General features: G+C 45.4%; 1 protein-coding gene and 1 pseudogene across 8 annotated transcripts in view; one reads left to right on the top strand and one right to left on the bottom strand.

Moving 5' to 3' along the window:
• The window catches only part of LOC135035683 (uncharacterized), a 231,396-nt gene that overhangs the window by 11,168 nt on the left and 200,792 nt on the right, over positions 1–19,436 (bottom strand). The gene's annotated exons all lie outside the window — the stretch shown is intronic.
• Positions 10,917–11,036, top strand: LOC135053409 (5S ribosomal RNA; annotated as a pseudogene).

Below are 19,436 nucleotides of genomic sequence, written 5' to 3'. Positions count from 1 at the left end.
CTTGTCTAGTCCTGCCTTGTCTAGTCTTGCCTTGTCTAGTCTTGCCTTGTCTTGTCTAGTTTTAAATCCTCCTATGTCTACTATGCAAGCCCTGCAGGCATCTCTCTCAGCCCTGAACTCTGCTTTCAGTGCTTTGAGACCAGAGCGACTAGAAGTTTTGCAGCAATCCTTAAAGCAACTGCAAAACCTTCTGACTAAAATCTTGCTCATCTTGCCAGAAGTCGTTGAGAGTACATCTATCTCTAAAGAGACTCTTGTTCACAGTATGGTGACAAGAGAATCCTCTGGTTTAATTGAAGAGAAAAGGTTTAAAAGTTTTCTGCGGCCCAGGCTCTCAGAAGAGGAGCGTCTGCGTCGCAGAAACTTAAACTTATGCCTATATTGTGGGGGTTTAGGCCACTATCTGCAGACCTGTGAGTTGCGCAAGCCAAAGTGTGGTGACGAGTCTTGCCCTCTGGCCAAGTTGAGTCAGGATACAAGACCTACTCCTGTCTCTACTGTGGCAGAGGTACTTGTCACACAACCCACACTAAAAAGCTCTCTGTCCTATAATTGGGGTCCTTGGGCAAGGGAGCCCCATTATAGATTCAGGAATCAAAAGAGAATGTTTCTCTCCTCTCTTGAGGTTCCTGTTGAAGCAGCGTTGCAAGCCCCTGGAGTGGTGCCCGATGCCCAGGTTCCTGGAGTGGTGCCCGATGCCCAGGTTCCTGGAGTGGTGCCCGATGCCCAGGTTCCTGGAGTGGTGCCCGTTGCCCAGGGTCCTGGAGTGGTGCCCATTGCCCAGGGTCCTGGAGTGGTGCCCGTTGCCCAGGGTCCTGTAGTGGTGCCCGTTGCCCAGGGTCCTGGAGTGGTGCCCATTGCCCAGGGTCCTGGAGTGGTGCCCGATGCCCAGGGTCCTGGAGTGGTGCCCGTTACCCAGGGTCCTGGAGAGGTGCCCGATGCTCAGGATCTTGGTGCGGTACCCAATGCCCAGAGTGCTGGAGCGGTGCCCGATGCCCAGAGTGCTGGAGCGGTGCCCGATGCCCAGAGTGCTGGAGCGGTGCCCGATGCCCAGAGTGCTGGAACGGTACCCGATGCCCAGAGCGCTGGAGCGGTACACGATGCTGTAGCTTATAGAGGGACATCAAATATTATAGCTCAGGTTTCCATACCAGAAGGGGTCTCAGAAGCTGTTACCCCAGGTAGGGACTTGAAGAGCGCAACCCCAGAAAGGGTATCTAAAACCATAGTTCTAGAAGGGAACTCGAGAAGCAAAACCCCAGAAGGGATATTTGAAGTAATATCTCCAAGTGGGGTCTCGAGAGACGCAGCCTCTAAGAAGGGTCTAGAGGTCGCTTCCCCAGGAAAGAACTTAAGAGGCGTAGCATTAGTGGAGGTGCTGAAGGTTATAGCTTCAGCAAAAGTCCCGGAAGTAATAGTCCCGGGAGAAGTTTCAATAATTATCGACTCAGAGAGGGAGGCCGATGGCTCGGTCCCAGTGGGGGAGGCCGACGGCTCGGTCCCAGTAAAAGAATCCGAGGTGCTGACCCCAGCGGAGTTCCCGGAGGCCACTGCCCCAGCGGGGTTCCCGGAGGCCACTGCCCCAGCGGGGTTCCCGGAGGCCACTGCCCCAGCGGGGTTCCCGGAGGCCACTGCCCCAGCGGGGTTCCCGGAGGCCACTGCCCCAGCGGGGTTCCCGGAGGCCACTGCCCCAGCGGGGTTCCTGGAGGCCACTGCCCCGGGTGGGGTTCAGAAAGTCACTGCCCCGGGTGGGGTTCAGAAAGTCACTGTCCCGGGTGGGGTTCAGAAAGTCACTGCCCCGGGTGGGGTTCAGAAAGTCACTGCCCCGGGTGGGGTTCAGAGAGTCTCAGCCTTGAGTAAGGTCAATAGTGACCAGGTCCTAGCAAAGCACTCCAGTCAGTCAGATGGGAAGGAAACAGATCCTGACTCTGTTGATATCTCAACATCCATAATCTTTGATGGGGACTTAGCCCAATTTCTGGCGCTTTACAAACACTATTACATTATTATGTTGTCTAGACCATTTCTGGGCATCACTTCAGAAAACCTTGTGCTCTATTTGATTTATTCTTTTAGAGGAGAGCCTTTTGAGTGGGCGACCAGCCTAATGAAAGCTGAAGATCCCATTCTTCAGGATCCCCCAGCATTCAGTGATGCAATTATTAAAAGATATGGTTCCATAGAAATTGGTTCAGGTTCCTCTAAGTCACCCGTCTTGTCTGCTGAGAGTCCACCAAATACTGTAAACTCGGCACAAGAGTCTCAGCCCGTTGTTTTGACTGCAGGATGTGCTTTTCTGACTTCTTCTTCTAATAGTAGTACTTTGCCTGAAAGTTTAGCTCCCAAGGGTAAGAAACCTATCTCTGATTTGAACGCAGCCTTGCTGGGTGGTACCATCAGTTCAGACAATGTTTGGGGAATTACCTTGGTCAGACCTAAAGAGCTTTGTAAAAAGAAGAAGAAGAAAAAGAAATAATTTTTGACTCTTGCCTTGATAAAAAAAAAAAGAAAAAAATAAAGCGATTTTTTTTCCTTGTCTTGTGTCCAGTGGCCACCGTCAAGGGGAGGGCACTGTTACAAGCTGTTGTTACAGCTTGTTTCTGTTTTCTTGTCTGTTAGAACAGTGTGCCAGGTTTTTTTTTTTTGTATCCCTTGTTTTGGATAGTCTGTATTTTGGGGTCCTTTGACCCCTCCTCAAGGGGGGGGTACTGTTATGAGCTACGGCTGTGGCTCATTCCTGTTTTGCATGTCGGTTAGGTATTTTATGTTTATAAGTTGTCTTGCAGGCCAGGATTTCCCGTTGCTCTGTTTAAGAATACTCTTGGTTGCTGCCGCTGGTGAGTCTGTGTAATTGCAGCTTGTTCCCATGTGTTCAGCCTCACCTGGCTGCTAATTGCATCTTGTCAGTTTGGAGTCATGCAACAGGGCAGCTGCATGACATTATTAATTAGGCCTCTCTGTTATATGCTGGCTCAGTGCAATTCACAGACGCTGGTGATATTTCTTGGTTTCCAGTCTGCTTGAGTTCTGAGCTTGTTCCTGCCAATTCCTGAGCTCCTGTGTAGCAGTGTCTGTCGAACTGCTTCCTGTGTCGATTCCTGTGTCAGTCCCTGTGTCGATTCCTGTGTCTGATCCCGTGTCCTGCCGTGAAGTGTTCCTGTACTGAGGTCCAGTGCCTTTGCCTGTGCCTGGTCAAGTTTCTGGCTTCTTGGTGTCCACCGGTCTGTCGTTTGGGATTCTGCCTGTCCTCCAGTTCTGAGAGTCTGTGTCAGCAGCATTGGGAGTTCCTGTCCGTTTGCCAGTATTCGTACCGGTTCCGTGAGTAGCGGCTCTGCCGCGTCCGTCGGCCTAGGCCGCTGTTTTCCGTTATTATTTCTGTCACTGGTGTTTTGCAGAGGGTTCTGCTTATGCTGTCACCGCCGGGACACAAGAGTATTGTGTCGGCGTGTGGTCAACATTTCCTTTGTTGTTCTTTTCCTTTGGCGGCAAGCCGCACATACATTTAGTTTTAGGCTAGTTAGTAGCCCCTGGCTTTGGTTGTCTCAGTTAGAGGGCCCCTTGTTATCACCCTGTCTCGGTACACTCTTCGTCTATCATTAAGACCTGAGGGGGCATCGAAGTTGGGCAGACGTAATCCGACCTTCAAACGCGGCTGCCATGGGCTCAAGCAACCATAGTCTCGCAAGAGTGTACTGACAGCACGGGCGAGACAACGGAGATAGGGCGCCAGGGGTTATTCCCTTTCCATTCCCCCTTTCCCAGCATTACGTCCTGGTGCTCTGGACTCACTTCATAACATCTCCCTTGTTCTGAGCACCAGGAACCTAACAATTATTCTATGAGTATGTTATTCAAATGATCACTGTTATACTACTCTGCATAAATTATACCATTAATGGGTTTTACATTATTAATAGTCTTACAATCTCTTAATAATTATGTGCTGTTATATTTAGCTGTTGTTCTAAAATGATTCATATACAGGCTGTTGAAACCTACAGTACTTTTGATAAGAAAATCCTGATATGCATATATACCATTCATTGATTTGTTTTGCCTTCATGAATTTCACAGCACATTCCATAAGTAAAGGGGAATAATAACAAAAGCAGAAGGCTAACTTGTGTGTAAGAGGCTTGACGGAACAAAAATGAGCTCAGTTCTGTTCTATACTTTCTCAGAATGGTTTGTGAATTTCGGGCATCAGAGGATGTCAGACTTTAGTCTATTGAGGGATATAGGAGTAGTTGTCTATATCATTATTTTTGTGCAGGTCTACAATACCGGTCATCAGTGATCCATCTACTTATAAGTACTCTCCTCTACCATCTGCACAAATATGGAGGGACAATAGCTAAGCCAATAAAAAGAAGCCAGCATATAAAACACTGGTTTAAATGTCATTGCACACAAACCGTGGGAATATTAACTTGTCAGAGAAACATTTTATAACATAACTATTTACAAAATATACATTTTTGTGCAAATGTGAAATGTCTTTGAGGATACTGAGAGAACTTACTTAGGAGTGGGAAAGGATCACTCAACTTGCATAACTTCAATAAAGATATAGCACACTGGTGAGTTATATATCTATGTTTACTAGCATATAACATTATTTATGAGTACAAAGTCTTTGTTATCACTGAATGTACTCAAACCTACTCATTTCTAGCAACTCATAATGTTATGTACTGTAAACAGTTCAAAGAACATATTTGGAGGTTCTCTCCTTGGATGCCCTGTAAGAGAAATATTTAGCTCTGATATAAAGTACACGTCAATGCTGTTTTGAAAAATCTTAAGCCTGATTAAAGCCTAATTGAAAGGTACGTTTAGTAACACCATTTTCAAGAAAATATACAAATATGTCACCCTCTCTCTGTTTTGCACCTACTATAATTTTACTTTGGACATAATGCAAATTAGCTACTGGTGTGGACTGTCCTGGGATGTTTGTAATCTCATCGGAACAGTCAAAGCTGTACAAGTGGAGTATAGCACAAAATGCCAACATCCAGAATGTCTTCATGGTCTGAATGGCGATATTTGGAATGCCATCTTGGATATTTTGTAAACATTGTTAATTTAAACTTTCACAATGTTAACATTTGCATAGTGTTGACATTGCCAGAATGATGACAGTCATTCCACTTTCACATCGCCAAAACAACCCAGGTTATTGCCGGGTTGACCCGAGTCGAGGTGCAGTGTGAATGCGCCAAAGTGAATAACCCAGGTCGAGCAACCTGGCATTTCAACCTGGGTTAAAACAAAAGTAGGATTAAACACGGGTTGGACCCGGGTCGTTGTGCAGTGTGAAAGCCTCTGACCCAGATATTCAACCCGGGTCTCATAAAAAGGTGCTGATTGGCTGTTTATGTGTCTGCTCAGAGGAGTCCTCAGCCCCTTCTTTTATTTATTTTGAAACCTCATCAATGTGAGCCAGAAAAGACTGTTTTAAATCACATCACAGTGTTTAACATGGGTGACCCGGGTTCAGTGTGAAAGGCACCTACCGGGGAATAACTGGGAATAACCCGGGTTGAAACTGCAATGTGAAAAGTCTGAGCCTGCTCGGATGTGGGTCAGACCCGGGTTCAAAAGCAGGGTCCGACCCAGGTTTGCGATTTGAAAGTGGTATGTGTATGTCAACACAGCACTTTCAGTGGATTGGAGCCCTAACCAAAACTACAGCCTAAGCCTAAAACTAAAATTGTTTGTCGACATTCTGTCAGTCAACATAAGTGTTGACATTATGTCCATGTTGACATGGTGAGTGATGACATAATGACTACATACCAAACACATGTATGATATACTGTGTTTTTGTGCTATAACATTTTTACAGTTTGGTGATGTCACAAAAAATTTTCAAGAACTCAATATTAATATGGATAAAGAAGAAACAGAACACGTGTTTAAAAATTATAAATGTAGCATATGTTTATTTTGCCGGTCTCTGCCTGACTCCCTTTCACACAGAGAAACAAATTACTGGGTCAAGAATTTGTACACAGTAATTTGCGTATTTTGTCTGTGTGAAAGGGTCAACATGGGTCAAAATGACCAGGTATCCAACCCTGGTAAATTTCAGCCTCAGTTGACCCTTTCACACAGTAAAAGTAATTTGCTGAGGTGACCCTTTCACCTCAGCAAATTACCAGGTAGAATTACTTTACCTGGTAATTTCATTTTCTGTGTGAAAGGGGTATTACTAACAAATACAGTATGCAACAGTGATTTTGCTTTTGCTTCAAGAAGATAATAAAAATGTATTAGGATTTTGTTTTCTCTTCTAAGTGATATAAACAAATCTATTTCACTTCTGGTTCCGGCTTAGAAGATGAAGGATGCTTCTTCTATGAGTTCTACTCTGTCTGCCCACTAAACTCATCTAGTAAGCTCCCAGCCTCTCCAACTGACTCGCCAGCACACACTAACCCCTCCAGGGCCCAGTGGACAAGGGTAATCCCCACTTTCTGCTAAGCCACAAACACAGCATCAGGAGAAGTACCAGGCAGACCCCATAATGTCGCCAGACATTGAGAACAGAGATGAGCAGCCTGCCCATTCCTTTGTCTTCACAGGTACCTGGGTCCCCCCATAATGCAGTTACATAACCTTTATTATCACAGGTAGTTGAAGACAAGCTGAAACACACTGTTCAGCACCTAGAAACTAGGTGAACTACCAACTCTGGAAAAATGTAGATGACCTAGAAAATCATTCTAGAAGAAATAATATTGGCCTGGTTGGTCTACCTGAAACTGTCAAAGGCCCTGCTGAAAATTGAAGCGGAATGTTGAGATTTGGTGACAAAGTGGGTTCACACAGTTGGCCCCTCTCCTCCGTTATCCTCTTCCAAACCCAGATCCATTCTATTTCACTGCCTCAATTATCTCCACAAAACCACCATTTGGGTATCTTCCAGACAATATCCCTCTCTTACATGAGAAGGAAAGAAACTGTATATATTTCAAGATTACTCTGTGGAGCTCACCAAGGCAAGGAAGGCTTTCTCCCCTATATACTCCCACCCAGTTCAAGACAAGCAAAAGTTTGCTTTGATCTACCCTGCCAGGCTCTGTATATTTGATGGATCCACCTATAAAGAATTCACCAACCCCACAGATGCATCTGCCTACCTCCAGGAAGAGATCACTGCCTCAATGGCTGAGGCTCCTGATATTTCTGACCCGCAGTTTTGGATTCATGGGATGATTTTCTTTTACAACCAGCAAAGTGAAACTTCCCTTCTCCCACACCTAGTATGCAATCATTTCAGGACTGACTATCCTCTCTCAAAGATCATCACCCTAAAGCCCTGTTATGCGTCATACGATCCTGTATGGGTGACTTTATAAAATCTCAGTTTCTAATTATTTTTTATGCTTAATATATATATATGATATATAGAGTATAGGCCGTAATTTCTTTCTAAGGCTCATCTTGTATATGCTTATCATTTATATTTAGTGGCAGAGAAGAGTGAACTCTGCACCTGTTGTTACTAGATAGTTTTAATGTTTTCATACAGTATGTTGCTCATCACCACCTATGGAAGCCTTCTTCTAATTGGAGTAAACCCATACTTATGAAACTTATTGTTGTCTCCCCTTATGTGTCTGTCTCATATTGGTGCCTGCCTACTGTAAACTCAGAAACTGCACAAAACTTTTTTCTACTGCTCGCCTGCACATGCGTTCGCACACTTGCAAAGCAGAAATACACTCCCCTATGGGCAGTGACTATTTGCTCGCAGCAGTGCAAAAAACCTTAGCGAGCAATCGGGTCTGAATTAGGCTCTAAGTACAACTTCCAAGGTGTTTAACCCTGGAGGCACTCTTCTCCCATTACAACAGCAATTCCACCTTCCTCACCAAAATTTCTTTATGTATCTCCAAGCCCAACATTACATCTCCTTACTACCTCTGGCTATGCCCTATTCATTCTCTATCAATCCAATCTGTACCCTTATCAGATTTTTAACCATAAAACCCTCCAGACCCAGATACCGCTATCCTCCAGACTTAGTCAATAGCTCTCCAACACTGAAATGGGACAAGTTCATTAGTTCATGGCAGTCAGACTTTCCTGAGTTAGTCTAAAGGGGGGTACCCACGGAGCGATATTCTAAGCAATCTGACTAGATTGCTTAGAATTTAAGCATTATCACTCCGTGTGTACCCCCTACAGCAATAGCGATGCGCAGCCTCACGCATCGCTTTCGCTGGTGCTAGATTGGCCTGCATGCAGGCCAATCTAGCGGGTCGCTCACTTCACCCGCTGGGTGAAATGAGCGCCCCCCCCCCCCCGTCTCCCCCTGCACGCTCAGCACAGATCGCGCTCTGTTGAGCGGCGGGAGAGATGTGTGCTGGTTGGTTCGCTCAGCATACATCTCTCCCACATCGGCCCATCTATACGGGCCTTAACACTCTGGCCTAATCCAATTTTATGATTCCACCTTAAAAATACTACAATCAGCATATCTCCAGGAAGTCCATATCCACACAGTAAAAGGGCTTACATCTCCCCAGCCCAGTGTCAACACATAGTTCCAACTGAGTTGAGTGGTTGCTTGAAATGCCATTCCTTTTCTGCCAATTTTATACATTGTTTTTGGAGTTGCGGAAAAAATAAGAAATTTTGGTATAAACTGCTTTATTATATACAGTAAATGAGATATTTCAACCGTCACTCCGACCTGATCCCCTGACATGCGTGTGCTCTAATTTCAATATTTGGAACTTAGGTTATTCCTAAGCGCATACTGTTTGTAATTAAAAAAAAGATTATATTGGTTCATTGGACTACTAGTTCGTCCCGCTCTCTCAATGAGGTCAAACAGAAGTTGCTGCAGATCCTTTACTTCAATAGAAAAGCTACTATGCCCAGCATCGATAAAGGAGTTGTAAGGTTCTATGTTAATTGGAACTAACAATTGATAAACCCGATTCCTGTACCCAGAGCCACATTTTCAAACTATTTGACAACACTGAATGGTTTTTGCACTATCACTGTTAGAGTCACGATAATGTTCTTATCAGAAACACACCTTTTGTACTTTAAATGACATTTTATTTGCACATGTCAACATTTACTTTTATGTGAAAGCTATTACCAATCTACCAATTTGAATACCATCCCCCATACCTTCTTTCTATGTGTAGCCCTTTTGTTCTCCCCCCCCCTCCCCCCCCCACCACCACTCTCATCTCATTTGTTATGGTTCTATCCTTCATCTTCGGCACATTATATCTGCTGGACTCATGCCTTTTCAGGACTCTCAATGTTGATACCATTACCATTTATATCTCTCATTCCAGTTTCACCATGTCCTGACCCTCTTTGACATTGTACACTATTGGTAGGAAAATGTGTTATGTACATTGTTCATCCCTTTATGTCATCACTTGTTTGAACATTTGATGGTGAATGAGCTTTTACTTTTACTTGTACCATGCAGATTAATGAAACAGACTGAAAAAAAGAAAAGAAAAAAAAAGAATTTACTCACCGGTAATTCTATTTCTCGTAGTCCGTAGTGGATGCTGGGAACTCCGTAAGGACCATGGGGAATAGACAGGCTCCGCAGGAGACTGGGCACTCTAAAAGAAAGATTAGGTACTATCTGGTGTGCACTGGCTCCTCCCTCTATGCCCCTCCTCCAGACCTCAGTTAGGGAAACTGTGCCCGGAAGAGCTGACACAACAAGCGGCTATCCCCACCCGCCGGAGCTCGACTACGGGCACAAGAGAGGCGGACACTCATATAAATTATCCCCTAGTGTCTGGAACCCGCTAGCGGGGAAATACGGCGGGACGCAGCGATATTCCCCCCATCCGCTGGAGCTCGATTTCGGGCAGGAGCTGCGGGGATCAGCTGCACCTATCCCGTTGTTCACATTTCCACTGCCTGCACCAGAAAACCTGGGATACCAAATTCTACAGATCGGTATTGTATGAAATTAACCAAGTGTCTGGTTCAATTATAATAGCACCTGTCATGTTTTACATATTTAACAATCTTTATCTAGGGTGATTAGCAAATAAGCTCTCTGCTACATTTCTGGTTAGTGGTAATATTATTCTTACATTACCAAGTCTTTTAGGCTTGGACCAATATGTGTTTGTTGCTCATTATAGAATGACTTATGATGGTTTTGCCTTATAAGCTTACACCTGTTGTGTTCTGACCATACACTCTTTTGCAGGGAAATATGCTATATGCTGTGGTAATAAACCAACTGCATATCCTGCATAGGTACACATAGATGGTATACTTATCTAATTATTATTTGCCCTTTTAACATATGTTTTTTCCAAAAACTATGATTGAAGGTGATCATACCAATCAGTGACAAGCATCTAATTGCGGATGTACCCCACGAATGGTGCTTAATTGCATCCGAGCATAAATGCTATATAGTGGTGGACAGGGTCGGTACTCGGATGGGAGACCACTTTGGAACACCCTGATACTGCAATATTTGTTCTCATTTTTTGTTTATTTCAGAGATTTTGTATACCAATGGTGGATCTTTGGTTGTGAGAAAAACACAGATGCTAACCCACTAACTATAAAGGATTCTTTGCAGTAATTACTCTGATCTTTCTTGGTGATAAATTTATGCTTATGCTTATGACTGTCTTACTTAGACAGCACAACCAAGAATGATTTTGTTATCTATATACAATTGACTGGTGTACAGTACAATACAAATAAGGAAGGATTCACTTTGATTGGATATTTATGGCCTTGATACTTTCTTGCCATATAATTGTCATATCCAATCTGCACTTTTGAGCCTGCCGGTCACATGTGTGTCTGTCCCTTTCTTTCATTTTTCTTGTTGAAAATATGAACGACTCCATTTCCAATATAAAGTGACAAATGAAAGGGCTAGCTTAAGAAATTGCGGACATACCCCACTGGAGATGCCCAATCTCTTCCGATCTTGGAAGCTAAGCAGTGGAGGGCCGGACCAGTACTTGGATGGGAGACCACCTTGGAACATCCTGGTACTGCAAATAAATTTTGCTGCCCAATTCTAAGTCACAGATAGGTACTCGGATTCATATGACACATGATTTAATTTCCTGCAACTACTTTTCCATTTGGGATTTTTGCAGTAAGAATGATGGTCATATATTCATTTGACAGACACCATTGAGACTAGAAGGTTCCCCCCCCCCCCCTTTTTGTGAATTCTTAAGCTTTTCCGGCTTACATTATACTATAGCAATTCTCGCTAATTATTTACTAAATTGATATAGATATTTTTGCACAATAGTCTTGAATCACATATAATAAATTTTGAACTCCGATAATTCTATATATTTTAATAAGAATCTATTAAAATCATGATTTTACCAGTCTAAGACATGTATACAACTTAGTTCCTCTGAGTTAGAGTGCTCCCAAACAAGAGTCTACTTCTTTTTCCATTTTCTCTTATTTGGTATCTTTCACAACAAGGAAAGGATTTGGAATCCAGGGTAAGACTCATACCAGCCACACCAATCACACTGTACAACTTGTGATAACCATACCCAGTTAACAGTATGAACAACAACTGAGCCTCATTTAACGGATGGCTCATAACAATAACCCTTTAGTTAAGCAATAACTATATACATGTATTGCAGAGAGTCCGCACTTGGGACGGGCGCCCAGCATCCACTACGGACTACGAGAAATAGAATTACCGGTGAGTAAATTCTTATTTTCTCTGACGTCCTAGTGGATGCTGGGAACTCCGTAAGGACCATGGGGATTATACCAAAGCTCCCAAACGGGCGGGAGAGTGCGGATGACTCTGCAGCACCGAATGAGCAAACTCAAGGTCCTCCTCAGCCAGGGTATCAAACTTGTAGAACTTAGCAAACGTGTTTGACCCCGACCAAGTAGCAGCTCGGCAAAGCTGTAAAGCCGAGACCCCTCGGGCAGCCGCCCAAGAAGAGCCCACCTTCCTTGTGGAATGGGCTTTCACCGATTTTGGATGCGGCAATCCAGCCGCAGAGTTAACCAGCTGAATCGTGCTATAGATCCAGCGAACAATAGTCTGCTTCGAAGCAGGAGCGCCAACCTTGTTGGCTGCATACAGAATAAACAGCGAGTCAGTCTTCCTGACTCCCGCTGTTCTGGAAACATACATTTTCAAAACCCCGGACTACGTCCAGCAACTTGGAATCCTCCAAGTCCCTAGTAGCCGCAGGCACCACAATAGGCTGATTCAAATGAAACGATGATACCACCCTAGGGAGAAATTGGGGACGAGTCCTCAATTCTGCCCTGTCCATATGGAAGATCAGATAAGGGCTTTTTCATGACAAAACCGCCCATTCTGACACACGCCTAGCCGAAGCTAAGGCCAATAGCATGACCACTTTCCACGTGAGATATTTTAGCTCCACGGTCTTAAGTGGCTCAAACCAGTGGGATTTCAGGAAATCCAACACAACGTTAAGATCCCAAGGTGCCACCGGTGGCACAAAAGGAGGCTGAATACGCAGCACCCCCGGAACAACGTCTGAACTTCAGGCAGTGAAGCCAGTTCTTTTTGAGAGAAAATGGATAGGGCCGAAATCTTGACCTTTATGGATCCTAAATTTAAGCCCCTAGTCACTCCTGACTGTAGGAAGTGCAGGAATCGACCCCGCTGGAATTCCTCTGTAGGGCCTTCCCGGCCTCACACCAAGCAACCTATTTTCGCCATATACAGTGAAAAAGTCTTGCTGTCACGTCTTTCCTAGCCTTTATCAGCGTAGGAATAACTGCATCCGGAATGCCCTTTTCCGCTAGGATCCTGCGTTCAACCGCCATGCCGTCAAATGCAGCCGCGGTAAGTCTTGGAACAGACAGGGCCCCTATTGCAACATGTCCTGTCTGAGAGGCAGAAGCCATGGGTCCTCTGAGAGCATTTCTTGCAGCTCCGGGTACCGAGTCCTTCTTGTCCAATTCGGAGCAAAGAATATTGTTCTCACTCCTCCTGTATTACAATTCTCAGCCCTTGGGTATGAGAGGAAGAGGAGAGAATACATAGACCGACTGGAACACCCACGGTGTTACTAGTGCGACCACAGCTATCACCTGAGGGTCCCTTGACCCGGCGTAAAACCTTTTTTAGCTTTTTATTGAGGTGGGACGCCATCTAGTCCACCTGAGGCAGTTCCCATCAATTTGCAAACTGTGTGAAGACTTCCTGATGAAGTCCCCACTTTCCCGGGTGGAGGTCGTGCCTGCTGAGGAAGTCTGCTTCCCAGATGTCCACTCCCGGAATGAACACTGCTGACAGTGCGCTTACTTGATTCTCCGCCCAGTGAAGAATTCTGGTGGCTTCTACCCTCACCACCCTGCTCCTTGTGCCGCCTTGGCGGTTTACATGAACCCCTGCGGTCTGACTGGATCAGAACCGGTTGGTCGCGAAGCAGGATCTCCGCTTGACTTAGGGCGTTGTATAAGGCCCTTAGTTCCAGGATATTGATGTGAAGGCAAGTCTGTTGACTTGACCACAGACCTTGGAAATTTCTTCCCTGTGTAACTGCCCCCCACCCTCGGAGGCTTGCATCCGTGGTCACCAGGATCCAGTCCTGAATGCCGAATCTGCGGCCCTCGAGAAGGTGAGCACTCTGCAGCCACCACAGGAGAGACACCCTGGCCCTGGGGGATAGGGTGATTAACCGATGCATCTGAAGAGGTGATCCGGACCACTTGTCCAGTAAGTCCCATTGGAAGGTCCTCGCATGGAACCTGCCTAAGGGGATGGCCTCGTATGATGCCACCATCCTTCCCAGGACTCGAGTGCATTGATGCACTGACACCTGTTTTGGTTTTAATAGATTCCTGACCAGTGTCATGAGCTCCTGAGCTCTCTCTATCGGGAGATAAACCCTTTTCTGGTCTGTGTCTAGGATCGTGCCTAGGAGAGGCAGATGAGCTGTAGGAACCAACTGCGACTTTGGAATATATAGAATCCAGCCGTGTTGCCGTTACACTTCCAGAGAAAGTGATACGCTGTTCAGCAACTGCTCTCTTGATCTCGCTTTTATGAGGAGATCGTCCAAGTACGTGATAATAGTGACACCTTGCTTCCACAGGAGCACAATTATATCCGCCATTATCTTTTCTCGGTGCTGTGGAGAGACCAAACGGCAACCTCTGAAATTGGTAATGATAATCCCGTACCAATTCTGATGTATGCCTAATGAGGTGGATAAATGGGGACATGAAGGTATGCATCCCTTATGTCCCGATTCACGATAAAGTCTCCCCCTTTTTAGGCTTGCACTGACCGCTCTTAGCGATTCCATCTTGAACTTGAACCTTCTCAGGTATATGTTCAGGGATTTTTAATTCAATATGGGTCTGACCGAACCGTCTGGTTTCGGGATTACAACATGGTCGAATAATAACACCCTCTTGTTGAAGGAGGGGACCCTTGACCACCACCTGTTAAAGATACAATTTGTGAATTGCAGTTAACACTGGGTCCCTCTCTTGGGGGGAAGCCCGCAGGGCCGTCGGTGAGGGGGCATCTTCTCACAGTCCAGCTGTATCCCTGAGACACAATATCTATTGCCCAGGGATCTAACAGGGAGTGAACCCACTTGTGGCTGAACTTACGAAGGCGTGTCCCCACCGGGCCTAGCTCCGCCTGTGGAGCCCCAGCGACCTTGGTGGATTTTTGTAGGGGCCGGGGAGGACTTCTGTTCCTGGGAACTAGCTGTGTTGTTCCCGGCTCTGACAAGAAAGGATTCTTGTTTCTTTATTCGAAAGGCTGCATTTAATAATGTTGTGCTTTCTTAGGCTGTGCAGGAATATAAGGCAACTAGCAGAATTACCAGCTATAGCTGTGGAGACCAGGCCCGAGAACCCTTCTCCACACAATCCTCAGCCTTCCATATGCCTCTTAAGTCAGCATCATCTGTCCAATGCATATTCTACAGGACACGTCAAGCAGAGATCGACATAGCTTTGACTCTAGGACCCAGTATACTCATGTCTCTTTGGGCATGCTTTATTACTATATATCTATCACTTAAGACAGCATCTTTAATATATTTATATCTATATGCATACTAGGGTCTCAATCTTTGCTGATAAGGAACCTGTCCACGCTGCCACAGCGCTATAAACCCATGCCGACACAATCGCCGGTCTGGGTAGTACACTAGAATGTGCACGCTATCTGCAGGATCCCTGAGAATAGCAAGTGCTACCGTCTGTGCAAACAGGACACCCTAGGGGAAGATTCTCAACATATCCTGGCCCTAGTGGGGAAAGGATACAGCCTGAGAATTCTCTTGTGGGAAGCTGCCGTCTCTTGTCTGGAGATTCCTGCTCTTTTTCCTCATGAGAGGAGGGAAATTTACCTCAGCATTCTTCCCCTTAAACATGTGTACTCTCGTGTCAGGGACAGATGAGTCATCAGTGATATGCAAATCATTTTTTATTTAAATAATCATATATTGAATACCTTCTAGCCATCTTGGCTGTAACTTTGCATTATCGTAGTCGACAGTGGAGTTAAACTCCGTGTCGATACCAGTGTTTGTTATTTTGGATAGTGAGCATTGAGAGACTCTGAACGTCTCTGTGACATAGGGACAGACATGGGTAGATTTCCTGTCTGTTCCCTAACCTTTTGTGCAATAAATTCACCTTAGCACTTACACATATCCAAACAGGTGTCGGCGTTGTCGACGGAGACACCCTCTCACACACATATCCGCTCTATCACCTCCTTAGAGGAGCTTTTTACCTCAGACATGTCGACACATGCGTACCGACACACCACACACACAGGGGATGCTCTATTTGAGGACAGTTCCCCCACAAGGCCCTTTGGAGAGACAGAGAGAGAGTATGCCAGCACACACCCCAGCGCTATATAACCCAGGGATTACACTACAACTCAGTGTTTACCCAGTAGCTGCTGTATATACAAATTTTGCGCCTAAATTTATGCGGCCCCCCCCCCCTCTCTTTTCACCCTTTGTGTACCAGGATACTGCAGGAGAGAGCCTGGGGAGCTTCCTTCCAGCGGAGCTGTGAAGAGAAAATGGCGCTGGTGTGCTGAGGAAGAAGGCCCCGCCTCCTCAGCGGCGGGCTTCTGTCCTGTTTCTGACTAAAAATGGCGGGGGTTTTACACATATACAGTCACAGACTGTATTATGTGTATTTTTATGCCAAAGGTATTTTTATTGCTGCCCAGGGCGCCCCCCCCCCCAGCGCCCTGCACCCTACAGTGACCGGAGTGTGTGGTGTGCTGTGGGAGCAATGGCGCACAGCTGCAGTGCTGTGCGCTACCTTAATGAAGACAGGAGTCTTCTGCCGCCGATTTCATCGCTTCTCTTCTGTCTTCTGGCTCTGCAAGGGGGACGGCGGCGCGGCTCCGGGAACGGACGATCGAGGTCAGGCCCTGTGTTCGAACCCTCTGGAGCTAATGGTGTCCAGTAGCCTAAGAAGCACAAGCTAGCTGCAAGCAGGTAGGTTTGCTTCTCTCCCCTCAGTCCCACGTAGCAGTGAGTCTGTTGCCAGCAGATCTCACTGAAAATAAAAATCCTAACAAATACTTTCTTTCTAGCAAGCTCAGGAGAGCCCACTAGGAGCACCCAGCTCTGGCCGGGCACAGATTCTAACTGAGGTCTGGAGGAGGGGCATAGAGGGAGGAGACAGTGCACACCAGATAGTACCTAATCTTTCTTTTAGAGTGCCCAGTCTCCTGCAGGGCCCATCTATTCCCCATGGTCCTTACGGAGTTCCCAGCATTCACTAGGACGTCAGAGAAAACTATTAATTAAATGATGAAATACACCTATTTTCACAAGAGAGAGAGCTTTACCTTATTTTTCAAAGTGTTTCCACTGACAATAACATTTTCCAAGCAGAGTCTTAGCATGAGTGGAGCATGTGCTTCAGATGCTAAATTCATTGGGGGGAATTCAAATGTTTCAAAAGTCAGTTGGGTGTCTGTTTTTTTTCTATCTAATAGACAGGAAAAAACAGACACCCAACCGACTTTTCAAACATTTGAATTTCCCCCATTGTGTGGATACAGTATTGGCGGGAGTGGGGTGACCATGGAAAATTATTGCATATACTTTAGACTGTAACTCGTCATGGAGACATACTTCAAAGGTGCTTCTTTTCTGCTCTGCATTGCTTAATGAAGAATGAGTGAGGTCAAAGCACCGGTGGATTGTGTTGGTACCGCTGGAGAGGGCCAAATGGCTAAGAACAGCTAATTAAAGTACTAGGGAGAAAAGAGCTATGGAAGGGGCTTAGAGAAGATAGAGTTAGCCAAGTGGGAAGAGAGAACCAAGAGGGAGTAAAGAATTGAACCAGTTATAGCTCCTTGCTATGTTGCTGTCACAAGAAAAATCACATTTATCATGGGTCTTATGGTGATAACAAAAGTTATTTAAAAAAAAATGTTGAAATATTTTTATTACATAGTTGACCATTTTTTTTTCAATAAGTCTGGACTACATCTGAACATTAATGAGATCATTTATAAGCTGTGTGAGTTTCTGGAGCTCACCCAGTAAAAGCCCATCGATTGCCAACAATCTGGTCTACACTGCTGTCCGCCTTCCAACCTGCCTGCTTGCCAGCCACTGGTGTATTCTTCCAATGGGAAGAATTTTCAGAATACTGGTTATAATTGAGGAAGGGAATATATCTATGTTGTACCCAAAAACAATGTTATCTATCATTGGAGAAGTGCAGATATTGTACTTTGATTTGAGAGTATCATACAGTTTCAGGGATATGGCTTTATCTAAGTACCGTGTTTTTGATACACTGTATTGTTTATTCTGCAGAGGGGCAGTTACTAATTAAATCGTGAGCACATCAGTGTTATATGAATTCATGTCTACCTTACAGTGTGTCTCTATTGCTGACTGAGTTGTACAAACAGTAGCCATTTTTCTGGAGTCCTATCTCAATAACTCAGCCACTGTGACTTTGAAATTGGAGACAAACTAATTATACAATTGACCATTAAGTGGTAAGTGAAAAAGATAACTTGGTTGGAGGGGATTTGCAGTGCCATGCCCCCTTGATAACCTGTGCTCTTCACAAGCAGGGCCATAGGGAGAGGTGTGCAAGTGATGCCATTGCCTAGGGCTCTTGGGCTGGCACTGTCGCTGCCCCACGGCTCATGCATTTTGCTGGCAGGGTGGATGGAACGGCACCCTGCCCTGCAGCCAGTAACACTGCTTTAGTGCTGCCTGTAGCAGCATGCACCCTGCAGTGTATAGAGCCGCCTGGAGAGTTCAGGTATCTCTACACTGTCTCCTGAGGTGGCCAAGCCCCCTCTCATGACATCATGGGTTCATTGGGAAGGCTGGTACAGTGCAGCAGGAAGACCTGCTCTTCTCCTGTTTACAAGTGTACCCCAGAACACCCCTGATGGCAGCCCTTTCTGAGAGTACATAACTATGATATAAAGTATGGATCATATCCATGCCTGTCACAGACAATGCTTACAATATTACATGCATGGGTTCATTGTCTCTAGAAAAAGCAGCAGGAAAATCTTCAAGGTGTTTACAGACAATATTGTGAGCCCTCACACCACCCACATATGTTGCCACACCAATATTGCCAGAGCCGGCCAGAGCCAATTTGATGCCCTAGGCAAAATTTTGGCTGCTGCTCCCTAGCACTGCCGCTATTTCTGCATCTGACCAAGCAACGCTCAGGCAGTGGGGCCAACCATGGGGTTAACCTGTGCCCTTGTGGCCCAGTTCAACCCTGCATAATGCCCCACAGTAATGCCCATAATACACATAATTCCACACAGTAATGCACCTTACACATATGCCCCACATTAGTAATGCCCATAATGCACAAAATTCCACACAGTAATGCACCTTACACATATGAACCACATTAATAATGCCCATAATACACATAATTCCACACAGCAATTCACCTTACACATATGCCCCACATTAGTAATGCCTATAATAAACAAAATTCCACACAATAATGCACCTTACACATATGAACCACATTAGTAATGCCCATAAAACACATAATTCCACACAGCAATTCACCTTACACATATGCCCCACATTAGTAATGCCCATAATAAACAAAATTCCACACAATAATGCACCTTAGACATATGAACCACATTAATAATGCCCATAATACACATAATTCCACACAGTAATGCACCTTACACATATGCCCCACATTAGCAATGCTAGTAGCTTTTTTTTAAAATTTTTATAAAACTTACTTTTGCTTGCAGGTGTGCTTGCAGTCAGTGTGTGCGCCCATGCAGCTCCCTAGATCCATGACTGCGTTTTGTGAGATGGGGGTGGCAGGATGGGTGAGTGCTTGCACTCGCACCCGTTAAAGGGGCACCCGTACAAGGGATGTGACCTCACAGGGTATGCCGTCCTTTGCAAGCC

The sequence above is a fragment of the Pseudophryne corroboree genome, chromosome 2 (genome assembly GCF_028390025.1).
Source record: "Pseudophryne corroboree isolate aPseCor3 chromosome 2, aPseCor3.hap2, whole genome shotgun sequence".
Taxonomy (NCBI): Eukaryota; Metazoa; Chordata; class Amphibia; order Anura; family Myobatrachidae; genus Pseudophryne; species Pseudophryne corroboree.
The sequence above is the reverse complement of the archived record's forward strand: the minus strand, read 5'-3'. Positions and strand labels throughout refer to the sequence as shown.